This window comes from Cydia pomonella, chromosome 9 (genome assembly GCF_033807575.1).
Source record: "Cydia pomonella isolate Wapato2018A chromosome 9, ilCydPomo1, whole genome shotgun sequence".
Classification (NCBI taxonomy): Eukaryota; Metazoa; Arthropoda; class Insecta; order Lepidoptera; family Tortricidae; genus Cydia; species Cydia pomonella.
This window is the reverse complement of record NC_084711.1, coordinates 15,935,022-15,945,675: the sequence shown is the minus strand read 5'-3', so window position 1 is coordinate 15,945,675 and position 10,654 is coordinate 15,935,022. Positions and strand designations below refer to the sequence as shown.

Below are 10,654 nucleotides of genomic sequence, written 5' to 3'. Positions count from 1 at the left end.
TGAAGATACTTGGCACTTCTTTCTTCAGTTCATCTAGGATTACCTAGGTTGTGAAGTGTTGGTAAAAGCCCATCAGGCTAAAGTAGTAGGATAGGTGACCCGACGAATATTGTGGATCGGGATAAGAGCCTTCAAACCCGCATCGAGCATACGAAGTAGCACGTGTGGACAGATCACACATCGCTTCGGAGGTGATAGTTAATTATACTTAATCCTAAAATGCTAGGGTATAAATGGGCTTAACCTGGGAGTGCTGCTTCTATGTTATCCCGAAGGCTTAATAGGTGTAGCGGGACTTCACCAAAAACATTTTTATACTCAAATTGTCTTTTATTCTGCATTACCTTAACTCCATTCTAATCTTTTTTACCAATAACATCTATACTTCTCCTCAAAACTCGCCGATAATTTTATCTTTAGCAATTTATCAGGATATTCTTCATTAACATAACAAAATATATCTTCAGTACTAAAACATACTCTTTCTAATCTAGGTAATAATATGTACAAATAAAACAGGGGTCCAAAATATAGTTGTTACTCATTAAAGAATCTGGGGTGCCGCGGTTCATTTCGAGGGGTCCTAACGCTAGACTAGACGATCACGACGCCATTTATTTAGTACTTAAGAGGTATATTTAATTTATATAAGATTTATAAGGGTTATAGAGGGGGGGAAGGTACATTTTGGTGAGCCGTGACGCAGGATTTATTTTACCTGTTTTACTTATGGGTTTTCAAGATATATCTGTTAAAGTAGCCATTCAGGCTACATTTTGTTGACGTGAGAACGGAGTGAGTACGCTATATTTTGGATCCTTAAGCGAAAATAATTGACTCTTTTGAAATAAAAAGACAAATATTAACTTTATTATTCAATAACTAAGGTCTTAAATACATTTTTTCAGGTTTCAGTCTTAGTTCAGGGTAGTGTTCATAGAGATACTGCCGTCTAGAAGGTGCCTTTCATTTTCATAGTCTTTCATCACATAGTCATGCTAGGGACTTTTAGGAACAATCTTCATTTTTGTAGCTGCTAGTACATCTTGTATCTGAGAAATGAAAATAAACACATTAGTTAAATAAAAATTACCTTATTTTTAAGCATAAGTAAATAGGAAATTTACTGGTAGGCTAACACTTAAGATAAGATAAGACAGGATAGCTTTTGTTGTATAAGAGTACTTTAGCTTAAATAATGGGGGATGAAAAACGAATTCTCAGATTCTACAAGTAGCCTAAAGGAGCGGGAGTGAAATCCAACTTTCTTATAAGTGTGGCAACGCAAATGTGACACTACATTTGACAAATAGATAGCATTCATAGGCAGGGTCATCACCGACTGAGCTAGGAGGCTGTTGCCAATTAGGATGTGGTTAGGTATAGTCTAGGCTTATCTAGATTTATGTAGGCTATCTTATAAGAGACATAAGTAGTTGAGTAATAAGATATGCTTTAGTCGAAAAACTATGGGGGCGTGAAATAAGTTCGTTTCACATAGGTTTTCTTGAAATATTAAGGAACAGGGGGCGTATTCCGCACCTTCTAGGCTGCGTACTTACAACTTCTCTTGTTTTGCGATCGCTCGACTTACCATCGGGCGATTTGTTTGTTTTTTTTGCCTCCTATATCATATAAATAACTATGCACATGTAATAATATAGGAGTTAGATCTTTGTTACACGGCTTCTTTACTGATAATATATCTCTATAGGCCACGAAATGGATAGTAAAGTTCATGAATTATCTGATTCTTCAGCAGAGTTTTGTCATTTATACAGTAGTAGCAACAGACAGATAATTCTGTTAGGTACAATTAATCACTCTAGGCGTAGGTCTAAATGACAGTCACATACATTGGGACTATGTTTGGTTTGATTATTGTGTGTGAACATCATACATTTGTTACCGTAAAATAATCATGTATGTATGTATGTATGAACTAAGATCCGATTGGGTCCGTCCAACAAACACAGAGTTATTTACCACAGATGATAGAGTATTTAGTCCAAGAAAACAGTAAGCTAGCATACTAAGGAACTAACATGAAGGGAAAACATGGGTCTCATTTTCTTTAGTGTTCAGTGTAGATAGCTGCCATCGTAGCAGCAAAATTCTTGAGATAAGCTAACGAACAGAAGCCTCAGTAGTAGGGCTCGTGGTTATCTGTAAATGTAAAATAGACGAGTATTAGGAAAATTCAGTAAAGTAAGTAGCTTTTGATTTTCTTAGTCAGTTTTACTTGGGCAACATATCAACATTTTTCTCAATTCATCCATTCGCGGAGGCGCATGATTATTTTTAATGCATAATACAAGGATATATAGACACATTCTATGAATATTAGGATTCATAATGTTAAACTAGGCAGTACTTAAATTTTCAAAAAAGGAATCCTAAAAAATTTGAGAATCTTTGCCTTGCAGGACATATTTCCATAAACTAGGTGACAAATAAGCTAGGCTAAGTCGAATTAGTCAATAGAAATAGAATAGGTTATGTAAGGGTAAGCACATTCTTCATTTCTTTGCTCTTTCATCGAGAACTCATAATTAAGATTTTAAAATATTAGTGTCAGTTATAAGTCATGAGTTCCATACATAACATTACATTGTGTGCCTACAATTTATTATAATAAAATACCTTTCATAAGAAGCATACAGCAGTGTGTACATTGAGGGTAGATAGGTTGACTCTGCGGGGCATTGTCAGTTCTCCGGGAAACTCTGAAGTTGAAAATGAGAAAAAAGTTAGCTGAAGTAGGATATATTTAAGAAAACCTATTTATAAGTATCTTTAAAAGTGTCATGTACTACTATAAGTTATTTCATATTCAGATATTTCACAATTCAGGAAAAGCAAAAACAAACAGTTCAGATTTCTTCGGGACAAATGAAAAAAATTAATTTGAAGTTTTTTGCTAAGTAAGGTCAAGTCTAAAAATAGCTTTTTAAGTGGAGTGGATTGTTCTACTTACTTGGAGATTGTGGAAAGACATAGTGGGACAGGAACCATGATAGTAACAATGGAGATTTCCTTCCCTTGGCTTCAGTTTGACTATCCATTAAGTTTCTTAACGGCTAGGTATCATATAGGTATTTTGTTTGCTGAAAAATTAAACATATATCGCTAAATTTACTGCAATAACAGGTATTTATATCACCAATAAAATAATTGAGTAGGTAAATAACATAAAAATGATACAGAGTGGTTGCTTCCGACAACTTGAAATGCTCACTTCGAAATAAAATGAATTAACTAAGGTGACACTTTAGACAATGCTTTAGGGCATAGTAAATTAAGAATAGATTGTGCTGACAGATAGTACAGGTTGATAATCCATGTAGGAAAATTGCTTTCATTATTTGGTTAGTCCGACAATTTAAAAAATTTGGTTTCCTTTTCAACAGAAAGTACATGTTCGCTAAAATTTTACATTAACACACATAGAATCCTGTTTATTTCTAGCCAACGTTATCATATAATTTGTGATTTTATAACATATTGCAACTCCGAATTCTAGGAACACTTATTTCAGGACCAATTTTTAGCATGCTTATAAAATAATAACATGTTTCATATTCCAAATACAGTAGTCAGGCCTAAGGGAATTTATTTGTATCAAAAATTTCATACTTACTCTTAAAGTTTGTGTAAAGATTCATCAAAACCAGCAAATAGGGTTCTCCAGCATAATTTCCATACATTTTGATCAATAACAGTTCGTGGCAGGGTTCATTTCAATGGAGTTGTCACCTTGCTGGAAAAGCAGGCAAAGTTTGTATAACCCATATTGCAATAGGAAATGCTTAGTGAAAGATTAAAATTACATTATATCGGCAGCGTAAAATAGACTTTAACTTTGATTGCTTCGGTCTTTCAAAATGAAATGTGCTTATGTTGTAGAACAAGGCAGTACACATAAGGCAACATGATACACTAGGCTGACACTGTAAGTAGAATAATATCAAATTGAAAAAAAAAAAGAACCTAATGCTAGTCAGAAGCTGAAACGATTGATTGGAAAAGCAGTTTTATTGATAGATAGGTAAATTTGTAGTTGATTTGTGGGAGGTAATTATTTTTAGCAGGCTATAAGTATGTGAGTATGTTTAACAGGGCTTCTATAGCAGTGATTTTTCTAAATAATAGAGTAAAAATAGAAACTTACCTTTCTAGAAGTAACAGGTTCAATACTTGAGTCCATTTCAATCATCAGTAGCTAGGCACATTAATTAAACATCCTTGTTTCTATACAGTTCAAACGTTAGGTCATAGGTCATCACAGGGCACTGGATTCACTGAACATTTATACATTTTTGACGAACGAAAAAAAAAAAAAAACACATGTTTGAATCCGAAACTCTATTTCGTTTGTCTAGTGCAGTTCTTGCCATAAGCAATAGATAGGATATTTAGGGAATCATAAGAAGCACACTCGAAGACGATCTTTTCCAGTTCAGTTTGAATTTCTGTCATGGTTATATTGGTTATTGTTTGTCAACTTTCTTGCTATACAACAATTACAATATGGCGTTCGGATGGTTGTCATTTGTTTACTTATAAAGGTGTTAAATCAGAGGTACACTGGTGGTTGGGATAACTTTGGTATCTATGAATTTAATTAATAGTTTCGGGATTTAATGACAAGTTTTAAGTGCGTAAATTGAAAGCTGTTGTATAAAAAATATAATACGAAACATAATGAACGGAAGTAAATAAAGTGACGGATCCTAGAGCTGCCAGGAGCAAAATTTCTATGTATACTTACATAGATATGTCGATTCATTCTAGAATAGTACTATACTAATTGAATAAATGTGGCCTTATTATCAAATTAATATAAAATACATATTAAAACCTTAAGACGGTCAAGTTTCGTTGTTAATTTCTTTATTTTTATTTACACACGCCATCTGTGAGGAACTTTAACAAAGTTGACTACAATCCGACTAAATCGCGTGGGCTGCGTTAGTGTCTTGTCAGGCATGATGGAGCGTGTTTTTAATTTTGTCGCATTACACGAGCGCATGCACATGGCCGTCCTTAGAAAATTTTGTCTATGACAAAAGGCACGTTTACACGATCGATTTCATTTAGTATTGAAAATAGGTCTTAAATATATTGCAAAATATATATTTGAAAACAGATAAATGGGGTTAATTTTTACACAGATAAAAAATAATATGCAAAAACTAGCGCTAGTGGAACCATCTAGGGTAGAGTAGAAGTACTTAAGCGATTTGTACGTTTCTAAAGAACAGTAATTTAAAAATAGCACTTAAATCCAGAAATAGGTTAATTTAATTACTTATTAATTGATTTCTATCTTGAACAAAGTATCACTCATTTCAATACGTAATTGCTTCAATATGTAGTGTTTTGGATCGAGAAATGAAAATTTCCCAATTTTTATTACAACGCCATCTAACGGCGAGTAGTGACATTGACAGCTACAGTTTTGCTGCTCGACACTAGATGTAGTTAAAATGAAGTTTTATTTATTAAACATACTCTGGTGAAACACGATGTCAAGGGAAGAACGCGCGAAATTCCTTTTTGCGCATACATTTTTAAATTTGCCACTCCTTCTACTGACGGAAAGGGCTTAACAGACTACGAATGTCCTGAATGGTTTTGAAATAGATCATAGATCGATAGCTTTCATTTTGAGCTTTGACAATTTAGTCCGACTGACGTTTTCGAAATAAACAAAGAGTGATCTGGATTAATAATTATCGTTTTATGAGAAAATATAGTGATATTTGGCCCGAATTATATGAAAATAGGCTTATTTTATGGACATTATTTCAATTTTACAATCACAGGAGGCGTAAAGCGTATAAGTGCATTTTTTAAGCAAAGTACAGAAATGGTATCGTTTCGTTCGCGAAAAAGAAAATGAATTCATGCAGTAAATTTATATTGGAACAGTTATTATTGTTTGCATCAGTGGGGTAAATAGTGATAAAGAATAGCTTAATTTACAAGAAATGTGCACTGAGCGTGAGTACAAAATTTTAGACAAGCCGAAATATTCGTAGGTTATGAAGTAATTTCTTGTCTCCTACATTTTCATGGATTCTACATTCTGGATTTTTAATTATCTATCTACATGTATATCGATAAAAAAAAAGAGGGCGTAGGTACATTATGTTTTGAATGAAATTACGATAATAAATTTTGTTTGTTTTTATTTTTATTTTTTGATTGCATCTCAAGAGTCTTGGCCGTCTGTAAAGATCGTGCGAATGCGTGACTGAGGAGGAATGTATATGTGCGTTGAATGGTTATAAATATGTGAGGTTTATATAAGTAAGATGTATGAATGTGATGCATATTTAGTGGATGAATGTACTTTTATTGTTAAGAATGGATCGATACAGATAGACAAAGGCTAGAGTGTAGTCAAACTAGAATTGTCGGTATTTGCAGGGGATTAAAAGGGGGGGGAGGGGAAACACAACTAACTGGAAAAGTCTTATCAGTAGGTTAAAATCCATTGGATTAGACCCGTTTAAAAGGGTAGATTGTTCTAGTTAGTACTCTACAAGGTATGAAGACACTTACGAAACCCACACACTCATTTTGGATGGGATATATCCGACATTCGACATATTTCATGGGCCGTGAGCGTCTAAAAGGACGAGGCTCTTATCAAGAATTAATAAAACATGATTATAAAGTAGTTTTTATTGGTATAAGGTGTAATGATCAGCAGATATTTTTACTTTATTTAACACTTGGTTGGACAAAGCATCCTCACTGTACCATATTAAGGTACTTTCTAGTGTCAATTTTAAGTTTGTTCAAAAAAAAAAAAAAAACACCCAAACAAACTTAAAAGTCGGTGTATCTTATTGAAGTATGAGACACGCGCCAAGAAAACGTGGCTGAGGGTGATAAGGCAGTGGACTTTGGTTCGAATTTTGGCAATGGAACTTGAAAGCTTCGTACTTATAAAAATTAAAGGTTTCTTTGTTTTGCTTGAGGAGTTTTTGCTGTCTCATTAGATGCTCTTCTACGGAAGTGTACGGTCCACAGAGAAAAAGATCTCGCCGAGACCGGGGTGAGCTGGCAAGAACGGGTTAATGGGACCTATCGGACTCACAACCCGATATCTCTGGCGGAGCGAGGTTACTGGGGAAAAAGTTGTCTTGGTTCATTGACGGAGTTCTGTTGAACTGATTTCAGAGCTGAGTCGCTGGCAGTCACTTAGTAATGGAATACACACTACACGTTTAAGCGGGGAGGGAAAGCACCGACAAGTCTAGAAAATAGATTGTATTTTTCCATAGCACACACATGTGTTCCATTACAAAATTCAATCGATTTGGGGGCGAGGTGTAACTGGCCATAAGCCTATCTATATATATAAAACGTTTAAGTAGTAAGGAACTACGGGGCCTTAATAAAAAAAATTAAAATTAGTTCTTCTTTAAATTGTTTATTGATCTTGTGTCTATTTATTCAAACTTTCTCTCAAAAGTATTTCAATTTAATATAATTGAGTTAAATAATATCAGAAATAGGACTAAAAACTTTAAAAAAGCCAAATGATAACATTAGTTTTAGTTTAAAGATTAGTTTCTATGATTTTGAAAACAGCGCCATCTGTGGGTCGCGTGGGGAATTTATAACATTACGACGTACGTACATAAGTATTGACCGTCGAAACAGTATCAGTAAGCTGTTTAACATTCAAGCGAATGCATGAGAAGGATCATAGATGGCTCTGATTAACCTAATATATCACGGTCAATCAAAACCAAACCTTATATATGAGGAATAAGGAATATTAAGGATTATGCGAGGGACGCGTCGTTATGACTTTTGTTCGTAGATATCGCAGGTGTTTGTCTGAGTTACGTTAGCAAACAAAAATGAGACTTAAAACAGAAGATGTAAAGACTACATTATGAAGGGTGTAAACCTTCTAGGTACTTAATCGAGATGCGGATACTTTTTCTTGGAATTTTTGTCTGAGTTTCGCACCTGCATGTGTCCGAGTTATGGTATCAAGTAAAAATGAGACTTAAGTATGTAGCTGTAAAGGCTAGGTTGCAATCTTAAACCTTCTAGGTACTTAATCGAGATGCGGATACTTTTTCTTGGAATTTTTGTCTGAGTTTTGCACCTGCATGTGTCCGAGTTATGGTATCAAGTAAAAATGAGACTTAAGTATGTAGCTGTAAAGGCTGGGTTGCAATCTTAAACCTTCTGGGATGAAATCATATAAAAGGGCCGGTAAAGGCAGTGGGGATTCATTAATTTTTCACCCGTCGGACTAGCAGTATCTCTGGCTTTTGGTAAGTGAAGTGCCTCTACCATTCTTTCTATTTGTTTGTGTTTGCTGGGAATTATCCTGGTAAATTTAAACTTGTAAATTGTGTCTGTGTTTGGTTTTGCGGGGACAATGTCGTCGTAACGCTAAACTTAGGCTATGGTGGAGATACTTTACTTACAGTTTGTGTTATTTTTATTGTGAAGTTTTCTGCACTGTGTCTTGCTGAGTGTTGCGGAAAGTAATTTCCGAGACATTGGGCTTGGATAATGGTGTCAGGAGGAGCTTCATTTTATGTTTGATTTACTAGTAAAATTTAACTTAGTTATTTTACTACCTTTCTATGGTGTTCGTTTGATATTTTATAAAGCCAGATCACTGTTTGGACTAACAGTTTGTCCATCTAAGCAGCTTCTCCCTAACGGTGGCAAATTGCAGCTGTTTAGAAGTCTTTTGTTCCAAGTTGAGAGGGCTTGGCGTCTCTTCTTTACCAACATAAGAGGCGAACATACTCTCCCTGGTCTCAAGGTCCAGCTGTTAGATGAATGTGAGGGCATCACGTGCGTGCCATTGAGAGTAATCTCTGCTCACTGAAGTCTGCAGTAATTGAGGCTAGGTCTCGTATTAAATATATTTATATATTTCGGTACTCTGGCTCACGCTAGTGCTGGTCGCGGGAGAGCTTCTGTCATGATTGGTAACAAACACAGATAAAGTTTTAGTCATGGCGGGGTATCCCATGTGACTGGTACGGGTGTGTGTGCTAGTGTGCTGATTACCTATAGACATGCTAGGGCGGTCTATTCTCATCCACCGTGCCCACGTGGCGATGAGGAGGGGACCAATCACACAGACACTAGGGTTTGCTATACCTCGGTTTTGTCGGCCGAACTTTACAGCATAGACTTAGGGATACACTTGTGTATGTTCCATAGCACTAGATCAATGGTAAGTGCGATCTGTGTTTTGGACATACTAGATTAGGGATGGAGGGTAGGCGTAGGGTAGAGTCATACACACTGTTAAAAGGTCTTACTTAGGTTTGGTCTAGAAAATTGATTGGTTGATATATATTTATCTCTTTGAGGTTTTATTATCTTGCGCGGATTCTAAAGTTGGTAAAGGGTTAAATTGCCTAAATCTATCCTAAAACTCTTAAATTTTACCTGAGTAATTAATACATTGATGTTTTTCGTTAAATACTTACTTCTATTTTATTATATTTTCTGGTCTTGTGATGTAGAGACGAGGTGCTGAGTGTAGCATTCGGGTTTTCTATGGTAAATTTATACTAAAATATCAAGCAGAGAGGAACACAAGCTATTCTGAGATAGAATAATTGAAGAATGGTTTGTTTTAGGGACCCCTTGGCAGGCAAGAGCAGTCCAATGGGAATTTTGAGTGAAATAATGCTCAACTTGATATTTCTGTCTAGTAAAATTTAGTAAGTAGTTAACAAATAAACTTAAGTATTTTGTTTATACATCTAAAGTACCAGAAATATTGTCTATTCTTTCAGTGCTGGGATTTGGGAAAAGGAATCATATCTCCCTAGTTTTTGAACATAAAAAAGATAAGTAATTTGATTAACTGAAGATACTTGGCACTTCTTTCTTCAGTTCATCTAGGATTACCTAGGTTGTGAAGTGTTGGTAAAAGCCCATCAGGCTAAAGTAGTAGGATAGGTGACCCGACGAATATTGTGGATCGGGATAAGAGCCTTCAAACCCGCATCGAGCATACGAAGTAGCACGTGTGGACAGATCACACATCGCTTCGGAGGTGATAGTTAATTATACTTAATCCTAAAATGCTAGGGTATAAATGGGCTTAACCTGGGAGTGCTGCTTCTATGTTATCCCGAAGGCTTAATAGGTGTAGCGGGACTTCACCAAAAACATTTTTATACTCAAATTGTCTTTTATTCTGCATTACCTTAACTCCATTCTAATCTTTTTTACCAATAACATCTATACTTCTCCTCAAAACTCGCCGATAATTTTATCTTTAGCAATTTATCAGGATATTCTTCATTAACATAACAAAATATATCTTCAGTACTAAAACATACTCTTTCTAATCTAGGTAATAATATGTACAAATAAAACAGGGGTCCAAAATATAGTTGTTACTCATTAAAGAATCTGGGGTGCCGCGGTTCATTTCGAGGGGTCCTAACGCTAGACTAGACGATCACGACGCCATTTATTTAGTACTTAAGAGGTATATTTAATTTATATAAGATTTATAAGGGTTATAGAGGGGGGGAAGGTACAAGGGGAGGGAGCACCGGTACATTCGGTTCGATGTCGCAACCCTTCCTGACACTCAACGTGGAAACCGACCCGCTGTTGGCGACAGTCCCAGGTG

The 10,654-nt window shown here is 35.4% G+C and overlaps 1 long non-coding RNA gene across 1 annotated transcript; it reads right to left on the bottom strand.

Moving 5' to 3' along the window:
- Nucleotides 1–840: 840 nt before the first annotated feature.
- Nucleotides 841–5,306, bottom strand: LOC133521507 (uncharacterized). The gene is made up of 6 exons (XR_009799909.1): nucleotides 4,172–5,306; nucleotides 3,641–3,760; nucleotides 2,978–3,107; nucleotides 2,644–2,726; nucleotides 2,046–2,166; nucleotides 841–1,052 (listed from the first exon to the last, which is right to left on the bottom strand). It is a non-coding gene; the product is annotated as an uncharacterized LOC133521507 (long non-coding RNA).
- Nucleotides 5,307–10,654: the final 5,348 nt, after the last annotated feature.